General features: G+C 36.3%; 1 pseudogene across 1 annotated transcript; it reads left to right on the top strand.

Annotated features, from left to right (window-relative positions):
• The first annotated feature begins 8,331 nt into the window (after positions 1 to 8,331).
• LOC149224742 (receptor protein kinase TMK1-like) lies at positions 8,332 to 17,812 on the top strand (annotated as a pseudogene). Its single transcript, XR_016249537.1, has 2 exons — positions 8,332 to 10,752; positions 17,081 to 17,812. The product of XR_016249537.1 is annotated as a receptor protein kinase TMK1-like (transcript).
• The last annotated feature ends 1,144 nt before the right edge of the window (positions 17,813 to 18,956 follow it).

The raw sequence follows: 18,956 nt of genomic DNA, 5'->3' as shown, positions 1-18,956 counted from the left end.
GTCTCATAAGATTGATTTAGAGTTTATAACATTGTTATATCCTATAAAGAAATTTGATAATTTGATGATGTACGCTGATTTATCACGTCTTTACATAAAAAAACCACACCATTTGAAATTACCCATGGTAGTATGTAAGGGAGCAGATATTCACTCCTATAAAATGCCTTTGTGTTGCCTTTGTGTTGGGTCATTAATTTATTTCTTTACAATTCACTTTTGTGAGATGCTTTCCCTTATATCCTTACATCTAAGTTAAATGAACTTTTAACCAAGTAGAAACAATTGTAAGACATACACCAAGAAATTTTTTTAAATGGAGTTATTTATATAATTTAGATATAATTGTGGTTTTAACACATTCTTAAAAATTTAACAATTATATAAACCAACTAGATATCAATCAACGTAGATCTACTAGAGAGGGTTCAAATCTCTTTTCACCCTAAAAGTAGTTTGCATCTCAAGAGCTTTGATCCCTCTAGGCGCTTTTTAAATACCAAATTAAGATAGATCTAAACTGATTATTTTAATATTATTTATTTAATGTTTATAAACTATTAATATTAATATTTATAAATATATAATGATAAATATTCACATTAATAATTTATTTATAAATATAAACCTAAATAATTTATAAACATAAATAATATTAACATTAATAATTTAACTTAAACTATTATTAACATTAATAATATCTATATATATATATATATATATATATATATATATATATGATGATGATCGTTAATGTCCACTGAGACCAAACTTTGGTTTATCGGACCTAAAGAAACGAATTATTTAGTTTGATTTAAGAGAAGCCTCCCAAGCTCATTGTAATTTTGACAACGTAAAAGGCTAGGAAGCTCAGTATTGCAACAAATATTTTGAAATTGAGATCTAATATGGTTGTACACAGGGAACTCTAAGAGGAAGTGATTTTCATCCTCGATGTTCGTATTCTCATAGAGATGGCAGAACCTTTCCATCCATGGTGTTTTAGGAACTGCCCAATGACCTATTTCACTATGGAGCTCATGAGAGTTCGTTCTAATCTTGGCTATATTAATTTTCTTCTTTGAGCTAGTTAAAACAGAGAAATACTTTTGATCTTCTAGGGTGGGGTTGATGACCTCCTTATAATATCTTAATTTTCTTTTAGCTGCTAAATCTTTCTCACACCACATTTTTTCTTTGAACTTAGAAGTAACAATATTTTTAATGTTATTAATGTTTTGCAATGCAACATTCTCGTCGATCCCCCAATGGTTTAACTAGGCCCTGGTGTCTTTATACCAGCCTCGTTTGAGCCTTAGGTGGTTTTGGCTGGAATTTAAAGCTAGCTTAGGAAGTCTATGGTCTCCTATGTTATTGAGTATGTGCTTGTACAACAGAAGCTTAGTCATAGCTAGGCTCTCGATAGGGGAAAGACCCACTTCTATAAGGAGAATAGGATAGGGTGTGTTGCTTTTAATTTTGAGGTTATCTCTAGAGAGAGAAGGATAAGTATTGAGATCCAAGCCATAATGTCATCACTTTATTTTTGGAAACGCCTCAGGAATCAGCATAGTAATACATCAGTTGGTCCTCTGGGTTGCAATACTTCTATGGATAAAAATTGGCAACAACTTATAGATCAAAAGCAAGAGCAAAACAACATGACTTTCTCTTGGAAGGTCCATGCTATCCTTAAGCAATCAAAGGATATCTAGAAGGAAGATTTAAGAAGAAAGTGTCTCTTTGAAATTGGATCCAAATTGCAAGATATAAAGTCTGAAGATGTTCTCCTAGTGTTGGACACATTATACATAATAGAGAAATCAAATTGGAAAGAGTCAAGTTGGGCCTTGAATCCATCCATGCTTGCTTTGATACAACCTAGGTTCTTGAAGCATTATTGTGAAAAGTTTAGATTCTCAATCACCTCTTGTTTCAGTAAAATCATAGTCTTAAAAACATCGCTACCTCCCTACAATGATGACATCATGAGAAGGTTTTTTTAGCTTATGGTAGAAGCCTTCCAAGGGTTGGACAATATCACACTTATTAATTTTTTTCAGAGGTGCAAAATTTTAGAGCATATAGTGAAATTCATATTTGGTATACTTATGTTGGATCTAGAATGTAATGAATTAATCCTTCAGATGCTCCAATAATTCTGCACCAACATTACAACATCTCATCCAAATTATGTCAAAATAGACATGCAATAAATCATGTCCCTAATCTTGGGAGAATAAAAGGCCATCTACAAAGAACTGAGATCCAAATTGTTGGCCATTTGGAGGAAGGAGCTAATTGTACTGTCTGTTGCCTATGAACTAGTTGAGTGGTTGGTTAAATAGAACATTAAACTACTTAGGAGGAAGTTGACCAATGATAAAATAACAAGGATTTATGGAGACAATACGAATGAGCTGAGGAAAGGTCTACGGTTTGTATGCAATGGACCTTGGGCACTTAACCACTTATGCTCAAATATCATGAAGGAGATAATTGGAACAGGGGAGGATTCTTATACTACATTTGAGTCCTTTGATTTGCAAGAGAACATCCATGGAGGATGCAAGAAGTTAAGTAAAATTTCACCTTAGCAACAAATTTTTTATGTGAGCACAAAAGACCAAGGAAACAACATTCAAGGAGACTTGCGGGTGAATCAGTAATGATGGACCAACATGATGAACACTTAGAGGTGCATGGGTACGACATACATGATGAGCACTTAGGAGAGCATGAGGATCAACTGCAAATTATTTCCATAATTTAAGAAGGCCATGAAGAAGACATTTAGGGTGACTTGAATGGGAAACTAGTAGTAGTGAACTGGCATGATGAGCATGAAAATGAAGGGTAGCATAACAAACATAGTGTACAGGATGAATCACTTCTAGAGTGTCAGTCAAAAGCTCAAGTTGTAGCTGTGACAGTTAAGCATCCGGTGCAGGCAAATACAAAGGCATTCAATAGGACACCAAAATTACCAAGAAAGGACTTCCAGAGAAATATTGAGAATTTTAAGATAGATCTTATGATGTTGAAGCGGAGAATTCAGTCAGTCTGAGGAAATATATTACAAGAGAACAAAAAAAATGAGGAGCTCATAAGGGTATGTGCCGAGTCAGCGACCAAGTTGTCTAGTGTAGAGGAATGTCTCAAGTTCCTCACATGGCAACAAAAGGAGTACGGTTAGGAGTCCCATAGTATCCCTGTACAAAAGTACATAGATAGGGCTTGCAGTACTACCAACCCACCTTTATACATTAGGGAGAGAAGGGAAAAGTTCTACAAATGGATCATGTTGGGTAACCGGATGGAGCAACATGAGTTTAGCATTGGGAAACATCAACATAGTAGACTTATTCCATGTGAATGCATTCGTGAATTAGATCCTTCCCACAGGATGGATTGTCGAGAGATTATGAGTTGGAACTCTATTGCTACAATGATTCCTAGGAGGATACTCTTAGCCAAGGGCATATTACAGCTTGGGCTCTTAGGCATAAACAATGATGGAGGGTCGAGATGGTATCATAACCCACAAGTCCCAGGACCTAGGTGGCATTAGGATGTAGGTGGATCTATTGAGGGTAGGATTAGCCAGAGGATTGCTTTGGATCCAGGTATCGAAGGATCCATTTAGGATAATTTAGCATGGAGGGATGGAATAACACACTGGTTTGTATGGAATCTTCATATCAGTATACAGATGTGTCTGCTATGGTTAGATGTTGATTTCTTGAGGGAAGGCAATCTTGGTGCAGGAGGATTTGTAATATTCCCTCTTCTTGATATGGTCAAAAGGGACAAAATTTTCCCATGGTATTTACCTTCATTTTTCGAGGGAAAATAATAAAATAAGGTTTCTAGAGAGTCCATCAAGCCTATAAAAGGGGATAGGAGCACTACAACAAAACCCTGTGATTAGCATCCCTTTTTGCTTCCTTTTTTGTGTCTAGAGACCATTTTTGGTGCTATTTGTGTCCATTTATCAAATATGGTGCAAAACTTGATGCAAAGTTTTCACCGAGTTTTGCACCAAGTCTTACATCAAGTTTAGCACCAGGGATTGTAATAGGTTTTGCACTAGATTTTACACCAAGTTTTACGCCACATTTTATGCCAAGTTTTGTGCCATCCTTTACACCATGTTTTGCATCACGTTTGGCACCTAATTTTGTTTCACCATCTTTTGCATCCTCTATTGCATCCACTTTTTGCGCCTACACTTGCATCAACTTTTGCATCATATCTTGCATCCTCTTTTGCATCATTGTTTGCATCCATTTTTGCATATTTTTTGCATCCCCTTTGTTCCAAGTTTTGCATCGAGGTTTGTGTCTAGTTTTTGCATCTACTTTTGTTGCATTAACTTTTACATCTTGTTTTGCATCCATATTTACATCCTCTTTTTCATCTGTTATTGTGTCCACTATTGCATCCATTTTTCTTGTGCCATAATTTGCACCTAGTTTGACACCTCCCTTTGCACCCTTTTTTGTTTCTAAATTTGCATCCACGATTGCATCCTCATATACATCTAGGTTTTCATCGACTTTTACATCTATTTGTAATCCCTTTTTATATCCACTTTTGTGTCAAGATTTGCATCAGGTTTTGTGTCTTGTATTGCATCTACTTTTGCATAGAATTTTATTGCATCAACTTTTGCATCATATTTTACATCCATTGTTGCACCCATGTTTACGCCCACTTTTACATCCCTTTTTGCATCCTATTTTTCATCTTCATTTGCTTCTTTTTTTGTATCTATCATTACATCCACTTTTGTTGTGACACAATTTGTGCCATGTTTTGTACTTACTATTGTACCCACGTTTTCTTCCAATTTTGCATCCTCTTTTGCATAAAACATTGCATCTATTTTTGCATCCACTTTTGTGTTGGGTTTTGCATCTCATTTTGTATCTTCTTTTGCATGTACTTCCATTGCATCCATATTTTGCATCCAATTTTGTTTCTCATGTTGCACCCGTGTTTGCATCCACTTTTACATCCCTTATAGCATCTTGTCTTGCATCTAAGTTTGCATTTTTTTTTTTTTTGTCTATTATTACATCCACTTTCTCATCCACTTTTTTTGTGCTATGATTTGTGCCATATCTTATGCCTATCGTTGCAACCCACATTTTCTTCCACTATTGCATCCACATTTGTATCATCTTTTGTGTCCAAGTTTGCATCAAATATTGTTTATGTTTTTTGCATCCCATTTCGAATCTACTTTTACATCCACTTTTGATTCGTCCAATTTTGCAACTAATTTTGTGTTCACTATTGCACCCATGTTTGGCCCATGTTTACATCCCTTTTTTCATCCAATTTTTCCTCCTTTTTGCATTCAAGTTTGTGTCTTTTTTTTTTTTTACATTCATTGTAGTATCCACATTTGTTTCACCACAATTCATGCTAAGTTTTATGCCTACTATCGTGCCCATGTTTTCTTCCACTTTTTCATCCATGTTTGAATCCTATTTTGTGTTCAAGTTTGCATCAACTATTGCATCTATTTTTTCATCCACTTTTGTGTCAATTTTTCTGCCTTGTTCTGCATCTACTCATGTTGTGTCCACTCTTCATCCAAATTTACGTCTATTTTTACCCCCGTTTTTTTTTGTTCACTTTTGCATCCCTTTTCCAACACACATCATATTTTTTACATTTATGATATTTCTTATGACATTGAAAATTATGAACAACCGATGACAATGTCAATAATTATAACGATGATGATAATGAAGATGATGACGATGACATGAATTGTGATTGTTATGATAATGACAATGATGATAAAGACGATGAGAGTTACAATGACAATGATGATGATGATGATTCTAATGACCTTGGCCATTCTTCCCAATTTTTAAATATTGTCATGGTCAAAATCATAATAATTATCTTTGGCATCATCTTCCAAATCATCATCATCCGATCATCATTATCATTATTTTCATCTGGGTCATCATCAAGAACAATAATGGCATGAATGATGATTATGATGTTCATGATGAAGATGACAACAGTTATGATAAAAATTATATTAGTTATGATGATGGGGATGATGAAAATTATAATGACGATGATAATGGTAGTAATGATGATGTTCATCGATCATCTCTAAAAAATAAAGTTGTTATTTTTCTTGCATATATCATGTGTCCTAACAACCATTTTCGAGCACTCGTAACATTTTTTAGGTTGATGATATTTCTTATGATGCCTATAATTATGAACAATTGATGACAATATCCATAATCATGATGATGATGATGAAGACATGAATGGTGATTATGAAGATAATGAAATGATGACATTGATGGTGGTGATGATAGCGATAATGAAGATGATGACCCTCCCTCTAAACTAGGGAGGTACTCATAATGGGACAAAAAAGTACTCTCAAGTTGAAATATCCATATAGGAAGGGATCTAGATTGATAAGCATCAATGATGATTTACATCATCATAGCCAACATTGTCAAAATAGTAAGGCCTTGACTAACAATTTTATCTCTCCATTAGATCAGAGCACAATGTTGGGACGCATAAATTTGGACACCAATGCCTCTCTAGGAACTTACCCCACCAGAATGTTCACCGTGGCTGAGTCTGCTGGCCACCGTGGCCTGACCGAGAACTTTCCCTCGGTTGTGAGTGTCACTTACAACAGACCACAGGGAAAGCTGATTCTATAACGGATTTAGTATGGAAAGAGATTGTCCCGTGCTAAGATGGATCCCTGCTAGGGGATTACAATACCAGACAAAATTTGACTTGAGGCCATTGATCGAATGGATTCAAATTCTTCAAGCTACATTAGCTAATTCTAAGACCAAATCCCCTTTGTTTATTAATTTGTTACAACGTTTTAGTGACTATGCATCAAATTCTCTAATTATTTTGAATTATATCCGCTTAACATAAAATACTCTTAAATCTGCGGGATGGAACGGCCCTTTAACACACATTGATATTAAATTTGGTCCTTTTTTTTCTCTTCTTTTACAATAAGTATTAAATTTCGAGAGATGCTAGTATTATATATATATATATATATATATATATATATATATATATATGTGTGTGTGTGTGTGTGGGGGGGGGGGGGGTTAAGATGACTAATAAATAAGTCAATTTATTCTATTATGATAATATTCGAAATGAAAATGGAATAGAAATAGAAACTAAACTAGAAATAGGAGGGCTAAAAAGTTTAGGGAGTTAGTAATGTAAATATCTCATTTTTTGACATAGATATAAATGATGATTAATGTATTAATCTAAGTCCCGTGACAAAAGGATAAGGAACACATTATAACGTTATGTATATAATTATGATTCATCATTTATACAAGTTTACAATTTTTTTGGAGTAGCATGATCCGGATTATCCACAGTATTGTGTTTATTTTGTCGACGATTCAAACTCCAAGGAGGGTCCATTATCAGGACTAAGATAAAATATGAATGATAGTTCCTTGAGAGAAGAATCTTTGACCATAGTATAAATAAACAAACCTAGATCTTGATTTATAAAGAAGCCGACCCTTATATGAATTCTTTTTAATTTTAATTTTTATTATTATAATAATTCTGGTTAATTATTTTAATTTAGATTATTTTTGCTTTAATTATTCCAATTGATTTCCTTAACTGATTAATTGTAAGTTTATTTATATAATGTGATGAAATTTTATTATTTTTAGTTTTATTTATTTATTTATCTTTTTATTTGTTGGTTCAAAGAGAGACTCTTGAGTTTCAAAGAGAGACGCTACTTAGTACTCTGTCTTTTCATCTTCGGAGTAGTTGCTTTGGCAGCCTATGCGTGATGCCTCAGGCGAGGGTAGTGCGGACTCCGGAGTGTCTTTCACTGCACTGTGCGGTGTGTACATATAAAATATATATTAAAAAAAAAATTAAAACCGGTCAATTTTCAATACCCGTCAATATGAATTTTTTCGAAAAATTAGTGGGCAGTCAACTATGACGTGTAAATTTGGAAACCAATAGTATTTAACGTGTGAAAAAGCAAAAAACAGGCATACGGGCGTCAAATGTAACCCTGGCCTGACACGATGGAAATTTCCATAGTAGGGATGGAATTCAGAAAATTGTCGTTACAGTGATTTGCCTATTTTTTTTCCAAATGATATAAAGGGGTATTAAAGTTGCACTTACCATAAATTTATTAGGTGTTTGATATTTGAAATTCCTACCCTGCGCGCTGCAACCCGTCAAATTCCACGCCTACTTATATTGTCTGTGTGTACGCGTTTCTCGAGGGTGGACTTGACAATCTGTGTCTTACGTCTAGATTTTTGAAGGCAATATAGTTGGATAGATGGCCGAGACTGAATCTGCCCATAAAAATCGAGGGGCCCTGAATACGATTGCAGTGTGTGTGACTCTTGGCTTTTAACTCGGGAGAGATGAACGCGGACTGGCTATGGTGGTGCCTGTGGGTTTGTTTTTGCCTTTTTTGCGCGGTCGATGCCGCCACGGATTCGACGGATGCTCAGGTGATGGCTGAAATGGCGAAGATTGTGAAGGTCGATAGCACCTGGACGGGCAACGATCCGTGCAGTGGGTGGACGGGGGTTTCCTGCTCGGAAACAAAAGTGACGTGGATCAACATTCAGGGGATGAGTTTGGAAGGGACACTGCCTGCGGATTTCAACAAGCTGAGCGCCCTGAATTCGATTAGCATGCAGAGGACTTTGTTGTCAGGGCCGTTGCCCAGTTTCAGCGGATTGTCGAATTTGCAATCGGTGTTTCTGGGCAGCAACGCGTTTGATTCCATACCGGCAGATTTCTTCGATGGGCTCACGAATCTACAAACGTTCGTGATCGACGATAATATTCTGCTGGCGGCGTGGTCGATCCCGGCAGGGCTTGCGAACGCCGTCGCTCTCACGTCGTTTAGTGCCAACAACGCCAGTATTCGTGGCGAGCTACCCGAGTTTTTGGGCAATGGGACAATGAAATGGTTGCTGACGCTATAGTTGGCTTACAATTATCTGAATGGGTCGATCCCAACATCGTTTAAGTCGTCGAGTTTGCAGGTAATGTGGCTGAATTACCAGAACGGCAATCTACTCGGCGGATCCATTGCGACCGTTGGCGCCATGAGTCAACTCACGCAGGTCTGGTTAGATGTGAATGCCTTCACTGGACCAGTACCCGACTTCAAGTCGGCGAGTCTGTTCGACTTGCAGCGCCGAGACAACATGCTTACTGGACCAGTGCCTGAGTCGCTGCTTTCCTTCACCTCATTAAACATCAGCCTGAGAAACAATGAGCTACAAGGGCCTTACCAAAATTTCAAAACCAAACCCCAGCCCGACACAACTGGCAACAATTTCTGCACGTCCGTTCCTGGGACCCCCTGCGATTCCAGAGTAAATGCCCTGTTGGCCTTTGCGGAGGGCCTCGGGTACCCGTATGCAATCGCCAAAGCCTGGACGGGCAACGATCTGTGTGCCCAGTGGCTCCATGTGACTTGCATCGGGGGCAATGTAAGCACGCTCAATATCGCAGACCAGCATTTCGTCGGCACCATACCTCCGATGTTGTCGAGCCTTACCTCGCTCACGCAGATCAGACTCAGCAGAAAGAGCCTCATGGGTTCGATTCCATCCGACCTTACCCAGCTGCCGAATTTAAAGAAGCTGGATGTAACAAACAATCAGCTGTCGGGTGCAATCCCCAAGTTCGCCCCCAGCATGTCTGTTCTCACAGGTGGCAATCCACAGATCGGGAAATCCCCTTCAACCGGGTCATCTCCACCCGGGGCCTCAACAGGCTCTTCAGGTAGCAACAACAGGCCGTCAAGCGGCAGCAATGCCGGCGGCGGCGGAGGTGGAGGCGGTTCAGGGAGCAAAACCTGGATAGCGGGAATTGTTATCGGCGTTGTGGCTCTGGAACTCGTTGGGGAGTTGTGCTATTGCTATGCGTCGAGGAAGCGTCAGAGGTCGACCCGCGTGCAAAGCCCGACAACCGTGGCGACTAATCCTCACCGCCGCGGCGTACCGGCGTCGTCCTACCAGGATCAATCGAAAATCTCGATCAGACTGTCGATATCTTTGATGGTTTCTAACATGAGCAACGGTGGCACGAGCGACCGTCATGTTGTCGAGCCACTCGGCAACATGGTCATATCGATCGAGGTGCTCAGGGAGGCAACCGACAATTTCAGCGACGAGAACATATTGGGGCGAGGCGGATTCGGGGTGGTATACGGAGGGGAACTGCACGATGGCACCAAAATTGCCGCGAAGCGGATGAAGGCCGCGAAGATGAATAGCATGGGGTTGAGGGAGTTCCAGGCAGAGATCGTCGTGCTTACCAAGGTTCGACACCGGCACCTCGTGGGTTTCCTCGGTTATTGTATCGACGGTGGGGAAAAAGTTGTGGTGTACGAATATATGGCCCACGGCCCGCTGAGCCTGCATCTGTTTGAATGGGCGGATGCCGGGCTGAGGCCACTGGAATGGAAACAGAGGCTTACCGTTGCCCTCGATGTGGCCCGTGGGGTTGAGTACCTGCATAGCCTTGCACAGACGAGTTTCATTCACAGAGATCTGAAGACCTCCAATATCCTCCTGGACGACGACATGCGGGCCAAGGTCTCCGATTTCGGATTGGTCAGGCGGGTCCCCGATGGAAAGTTGTCTGTAGAAACCAGGCTCGCCGGCACGTTTGGCTACCTGCCCCCTGAATACGCAGGTAAGCATGCAGTCACTCCAGTTCGTTTAATCAATTAATGCCTTCTTGTCCGAAAAACTTAGTATAATAAAATTATCAATTGGTGGAAAAACTTAATATAATAAAATAATCAATCAGCGTTAGTTCTAAGTATTATGGAGAGGAAATTATGTTACACGGAACTATTCACGGGCGTTTCTGGGTTTGGGACCCTCACTTTTGTTGGTATGTTTGATGAACGCAAATCAAATAAAAACCATTTTAAAACATACTTTAAACCTAATCATACATAATCTTATACAATTTTTATTAAAAATAGCAATTATATATAATTTAAAAAATGATATATACATATTATTATGTAAAAGTAATAATATATTTTTTTAAATATTCATTTTTTTATATTTAAAATAATAATATTTTTTTTAGATATTATTTTTTTATATTTGAAATTGTTTATTTAATTTTCTTTTAAATTCTCATCAATTTACTATAATATATATCCTTAAATCAAGTCACAATGAACCTTTTTCGTTAACCTTCCAAAATAATTTTTTTAATATATATATATATATATATATACTTTTTAAATTTTGAGTAAGTTCATTTTATTAATTTCAATTTCACTATTTCAGATATGTATTAAATTTTTCTTTATATAATTAAATAATTGGATTATTTAATTATTTAAAATTTAGTTTGAATTCATATTGTTTTTAATAAAAATTATAGGATGATTTGTTTATAGTTATTGGTTTGTGATCAAGAAAATAAAATCAATTATATAAATATGTTGTTTTGTGTCATAAGATTGATTTAGAATTTATAACACTATTATACCATATAAAAAAGCTTGATAATTTGATAATGTAAGTTGAGTTATCATTGTTTAACAAGGAAAACTATATCATTTGGAATTTACCCACTGGTGGTATGCAATGGGGTAGATTTTCACTCCTCTTAGATGCCTTGTTAACTTATTTCTTTATGATTCACTTTTCTGAGATGCCTCTCGGTCTTGGACCATTAACCTTTTTCATTATATCGTTACATCCAAGTTAAATGAACTCCTAACCAAACAAAAACAATTTTAAGACATACAACAAGCCAAAATTTTAAATGGAGTTATTTATAGAATTTAGATATAATTGTGCTTTTCAACATATTTTTGAAAATTTAACAATTATATAAATCACCTTAGATCCATCTTAACTGCAGATCTACTCTTGGAAAGGCAGAGGAGACAAAACACAAATTCACACACAAAACACACTAGCTGCGGTTCTTCTATTGATCACACAAAAACTTGATGATTACAATGAACTCGGTGAAGGGTATTTAAACCTTTTCTACTAGTGACTCCCTCAAATATCTTGACCTACAACCACACACTAAAAGTTGTCTATCACTTAACTCCACTTGACTCAACACTTAGTTAACTGACTCTCTAATTTTAGCCAACTTCTCATGTGGGAGTAATTAACTTATTTTAACACTCCCCTTAATTATGACCGCTAAACTAAAACATCACTCATGAAAACTCAAACATGTTTGTTGGTCTCTATCTTAACTAGGCTTACAACACCTAAGTTTCTTCTATGAAACTCAAACAAATCTTTTGCTAATAAATTAGTAAATATATCAGCCAATTGATCACTAGATTTACAAGGTGTCAAGTGAACTTCTTCATTGCTCACAAATTCTCTAATAAAGTGATATCTAGTATCAATATGCTTTCTCTTTTGATGAAACACACTATTATTGGATAGTGCAATTGCTGAGGTGTTGTCACAATATATTATTTTTGATCCTTGTTGTTTCTTCTTGATTCCTTCAAATATTCTTCTTAACCATACTGCTTGACATGTTGCGATGTTGCTGCTACATATTCTGCTTCTGTTGAGAAAAGTGTCACAATGGGCTACTTTTTAGATGCCCATGAAATCACACCTGAACCAAGATGGAACAAAAAACTAGAAGTGCTCTTCCTGTCATCCAAACTTCCTGCAAAATCACTATCTGTGTATCTAATCAAATCCTTCTTTTCTATGCTTGCATACATTATGCCACAATCTCTAGTTCTTGCTATGTATCTCAGAATTATTTTTCTTGCACTCCAATGTGTGTCTTTTGGAGTCTCCATAAATCTGGAAATCAAACTCACTCTTTGCATGATATCTGGTCTTGTAGTTGTGAAATACATGAGACTGCCAACCAATATTTTGAATAGAGTTGGATTGACATCTGATCCTTCATCATCCTTGCTTAACTTTGTACCTATTGCAACTGGTGTAGGGACAGGTTTGCAATTTTCCATCCTGAATCTTTTCAACAAATCTTTGGCATATTTATTTTGACAAATAAAAATTCATTTTTTTTCAGATTGCTCAACTTCTATGCCAAGAAAATATTTCATTAGACCAAGATCTGTCATTTCAAATTCTTTCATCATGGCTGCTCATAAACAAACAATCAAAACCTTTCCATGCTCATTTACCTTTGTGTACAAGGTAAGTTCAATGTTACTTCTACAAAATCCATTCTTGATCATGTAGCTGTCAATTCTACTATACCAATCTCTAGGTGCTTGCTTTAGTCCATAGAGCGCTTTCTTCAACCTGTAAACTTTCTCTTCGTTACCTTCAACTTCATATCCTGGAGGTTGTTGCACATAAATTTCTTCTTCTAGAATTCCATTCAAGAAGGCTGATTTCACATCCATCTGATATACTTTCCACTTGTTCTGAGTTGTTGTGGCTAGAACTGCTCTTACAATATCCAATCTGGCTATCGGAGCAAACGTTTCTCCAAAATCTATTCTCAGTTGTTGCAAGAATCCTTTTGCTACAAGTCTAGCTTTAAATCTGTCAATTTCACCTTTCTCATTCAACTTTGTCTTGTACACCCACTTTACACCAATGAGATTTTTGTCCTTTGGTAAATAAACCAAATCCCATGTATCATTCTTTTCAATAGCTTCAATTTCTTCATCCATGGCTTGCACCCAATTTTCATCTCTGATTGCTTCTTCAAACGAAGAAGGTTGGAATGACAACAATGCAAAATTTGAACTAACATCCAAATCATCATAAATATATTTCAAACTTCTCATCTTTCTCTTACCATTGCTTGATTCATCACCTGATTGATTGTTGGGAGAATCTTGATCTATTGATCTGCTTGAAGATCCATGCTGCTCTGAAAATCTTGGAGTCCTTGTTGGTGTGTCTCTGTTTGGTGTCTTCACCTGTGATTCTTGCTGCTCCTTTTCTGCTACATCATCTTCTTCCATCAGTGGCACTTTTGCATCAAATGTTTTGTCTACAGTTCCATTCCATGACTCTTGCTCTTTGAACACAACATCTCTGCTAATTATGGTATTCTTTGTGACAGGGTTATACAATTTGTAAGCTTTTGACTGCTCACTATAACTAGTAAATATACATTTTTCACTTTTATCATCCAATTTGCTTGTTCGCTCCTTAGGCACATGTGCATAAGCTACACATCCAAACACTCTGATATGAGATACGCTGCAAGATATACCTGACTATGCTTGTTCTGGTACTCTGTTCATCACACTCTTTGTAGGAGACCTGTTGATCACATAAATAACACATGCAATTGATTCTGCCCAATACTCATTAGACGTTTCTTCCTTTCAACATGCTTCTTGCCATATTCATAATGGTTTTGTTCTTTCTCTCTGCTACACCATTACGCTGCGGTGTGTATCTGGTTGTAAACTATCTTCTGATTCCACGTTGTTTGCAGTAATCATGGAATGTTTTTGAATCATATTCTCCACCATGATCTGACCTCAATACCTTGATCTATCGATCACTTTGGTTCTCTACTAAGGCTTTGAATTATTTAAACCTTGCAAAAGTTTCAGACTTCTACTTTAAGAAGTAAACCCAAGTCTTTCTGCTATAGTCGTTAATGAAAGTGAGGAAGTAACTACTTCCACCAATTGACTGTGTTCTTATAGGTCAACACAAGTCTGTATGCACTAGCTCAAAAGGCTGCTTTGCTTGGTATGCAACTCCCTTTGGAAAACTCTCACGGTGTTGCTTTCCCAAGATGCAACACTCACAAGTATTAGCAGCTTCTTTGATGAGAGGTAATCCTCTGACCATCTGTTTCTGCTGCAACAATCTTAAACCAGAAAAGTGCAAGTGTCCAAATCGAAAGTGCCATAACCAATAATCATTAGAATGTGCAACTGTAAAATAACTGACCTGATCACTGTAATTCATAATTAGAGGAAAGAGTCTGTTCCTTGTCATTCGCACCTAGCAAACTACAATTTCGTTTTCAACTCGAAAATAAGTTAAATTGAATTCATTACTCTATTAAATTTGAATGAATGGTGGGGAGCAAAGAGAGTTGCCACTACCTGCTTCAGCCACTTTAATATAACTCGAATGTTTCGTAAGTTAACGTGGATAAGTGGCAATTGCAAATTAAGAAAGTCAATTTTTAAATGAATTAACTTTCATGTTTTGCAATTGCAGCCTTTCATTCAAGAGACATAACCAAAATGTTTTTGTATATTAAACCGTAGTTCCACCCATCAATTATTACTTGCAACACTTTCCTCCTCTCCTTTTTTGAATCTTCCCTGTGGTCCTTAATATTTTGATTTGTTCTAAACGGTGGTATTGCAAAACGAAAATTTAATATTTACCTTCTAATAGCAGGGTTCATGTTATAACACTATTACCCCGTAAAATTATTATTCAATTCCAATCTTAATTTAAATAAATAAATAAAAATAATCACGAATCATATTAATTTGTATTTGTGAAATGTTAATTTATTATATTTGTTATTAATGTAGTAGTAAGTGTTAGTTGTTGACATTTAATTATTGGGATTGGGTGAACATTTGTAGATAATGTAAATAATAAATAATGGCGAATAAGAAAATGAAGAGACATTGGGTGGTGAAACTCAAGAGTCTCTCTTTGATTGTATATAACCATGAGCAACTTTAATGAAGAAATGCAATTCATTTGGAAAAATTACCTTTTGACCCAACAAATAAAAAAAAAAAACTAAAAATAATAAAATTTCATCACATTATATAAATAAACTTACAATTAATCAGTTAAGGAAATCAATTGGAATAATTAAAGCAAAAATAATCTAAATTAAAATAATTAACCAGAATTATTATAATAATAAAAATAAAAATTAAAAAGAACTCATATAAGGGTCGGCTTCTTTATAAATCAAGATCTAGGTTTGTTTATTTATACTATGGTCAAAGATTCTTCTCTCAAGGAACTATCATTCATATTCTATCTTAGTCCTGATGATGGACCCTCTTTGGAGTTTGAATCGTCGACAAAATAAACACAATACTGTGGATAATGCGGATCATGCTACTCCAAAAAAATTGTAAACTTGTATAAATGATGAATCATAATTATATACATAACGTTATAATGTGTTCTTTATCCTTTTGTCACGGGACTTAGATTAATACATTAATCATCATTTATATCTATGTCAAAAAATGAGATATTTACATTACTAACTCCCTAAACTTTTTAGCCCTCGTATTTCTAGTTTAGTTTCTATTTCTATTCCATTTTCATTTCGAATATTATCATAATAGTATAAATTGACTTATTTATTAGTCATCTTAACCCCCACATATATATATATATAATACTAGCATCTCTCGAAATTTAATACTTATTGTAAAAGAAGAGAAAAAAAAGGACCAAATTTAATATCAATGTGTGTTAAAGGGCCGTTCCATCCCGCAGATTTAAGAGTATTTTATGTTAAGCGGATATAATTCAAAATAATTAGAGAATTTGATGCATAGTCACTAAAACGTAGTAACAAATTAATAAACAAAGGGGATTTGGTCTTATAATTAGCTAATGTAGCTTGAAGAATTTGAATCCATTCGATCAATGGCCTCAAGTCAAATTTTGTCTGGTATTGTAATCCCCTAGCAGGGATCCATCTTAGCACGGGACAATCTCTTTCCATACTAAATCCGTTATAGAATCAGCTTTCCCTGTGGTCTGTTGTAAGTGACACTCAACCGAGGGAAAGTTCTCGGTCAGGCCACGGTGGCCAGCAGACTCAGCTACCCATTTTACTAATCAACTTGTTTTTAATTTTCAGTTCAATTCTTTCATGACAAATCGGCTTTTTGCTATTTCCTTCCGCCTAGCACCATGGTTAAAATTTAGTGTCGTGGCGTGGCATTATGCCATTTATCCACCGAAATTCATAGATTTTTTCCCTCCATTCTTTAAGTTTTTTTCAAAATATCTTATTCAAACTAATGAATAACAGTTCTGCCATTGTTGTTTTGGTGCAGGGACGGGCCGGGTGACAACCAAGGTGGATGTGTTCAGCTTTGGTGCGGTGTTGATGGAGCTGATAACCGGACGCAAGGCTCTGGATGAAACCCAACCAGAGGAGAGCATGCACTTGGTCACATGGTTCCGGCGTGTGCTCATGAGCCGTGAGGGTTTCCGCAACGCTGTTGACCCGGTCCTTGACATGACTGACGATACTTTCCAAAACATCTGCACAGTGGCGGAGCTATCTGGGCACTGCACCTCCGAGAAGCCCTCGCAGCGCCCTGACATGGGCTACGTCGTCAATGTGCTCTCTCCACTCGTTGAGCAGTGGAAGCCTGCCGACATGGATGCCCAGGACTGCTGCAGCACTGACCTTGGTGTGTCCTCTCCCTGGTGCTCAAGCGATGACATGCCGTTGGAGGAGGAGCTCCATCCCTCATAGACAAGGAATACTCAGTCAGGAGCTTGAACTATACTCAGTCAGGAGCTTGAACAATACTCAGACAAACATTCCCAAAAAGCCTCTGATATTTGGAGACTCCTTTGAATCAGCTTATTGCCGATAATCAATCACCCACAAAAATCAGAAAACAGAATTGGGGGAACAAACTTGCAGAGCTTTCAACATTCAAGTCTCAGAGGAGGTTTCAGCTTTTTTGTTTTTAAAGTACAATTCCCGGATTGCAAACGATCTTGATATCTGTGTTCCCTGCTCATCCTTTTGCGTTGCTTAAGAAGAGAAAACATTGCAGGCTTTCTGGTTTGGATTGGATCAGCCATTTTTGTTTGGATAGACTACTGGGCATGGATTTTAAATTGACCTGGAGAGCAGATTTGTTTTTGCTTTTTCTAAATCCGTTGAATGACTGTACCGAGATTCTTTTGGCTTCTTTCTTTCAGACTATCAGCAGTAGCATCAACACATATGTATTTCAAGCTACCATTTTAGTACATTGGAGTATGGTTATGGGGATACAAGGTTTTCAATTATGTTAGAATAAGGATAGAAGGTTTTCTGTGCATCTTATCATGGATTTATGAAAGGAACTGTCTGTGTTCTGATCCCCAGATTTTGTGATGTAATTAGTGCTAGAGCCACCCTCATTTTCAACTGTGATGTAAAGACCAGGACAAGACATTTGCAACTACATATAAATATAATTCATGTCTATAGAACTGAAATTCAAAATGTAATATGCATTATAGAACACTGCAATTCACAATGGAATATGCATTAGACCATTTACAGTGTTAATGAAAAATTATAGTTCTGCTTGCTGTAAAGGACCATTATTATAGAAATTATATAGTAGATTAGGTATGCCATTTGAAAATCTACAGTTAGCAGTGGATACCACAGAATTTAGTAATTGAAAATTGTTCGTAGCATTGATGGATTTTGTAAGGTATTCTTTTAATTATTTGGGAAAGATATTTGGTATATAGCATAAATGAATAAATTAATGGTCAGCTTTAGAAAAAAAAAACCTATAGTTTTTATTATTGATTTTATTTTTTAATTTATTATTATGGTGAAATAGTAAACTAGTGCAACCATATAAATTAAATGGTTAATAAATGTTAATAGATATCAATACATGATAAGCATAAAAATACTTACCTACCTATTATCTAAAAAAAAAAAAATCATAAAAATTAACTAAATTATAACTTTATTTTAGACTTTATTATTATTATTAAATGAATTAATAAATGAGTTAAACAATATTCTTAACTATGGATATTCACCCCACTTTACGAATCTATTTTACAATGGAAATTCAATAACTATTCTTAACTTGTTAATAACTTTTGTTGCAATATCACGGGCCAATACCATGGCTTATCAATACACATGGTATGACACATGTTGATATGACATTTTTTTGA

Source organism: Pinus tabuliformis, chromosome Q (genome assembly GCF_031772625.1).
Source record: "Pinus tabuliformis cultivar Carrire ecotype Pingquan chromosome Q, CPIR1, whole genome shotgun sequence".
Lineage (NCBI taxonomy): Eukaryota > Viridiplantae > Streptophyta > Pinopsida > Pinales > Pinaceae > Pinus > Pinus tabuliformis.
Note: the sequence above shows the minus strand (reverse complement) of the source record. Positions and strands in the feature narration are given on the sequence as shown.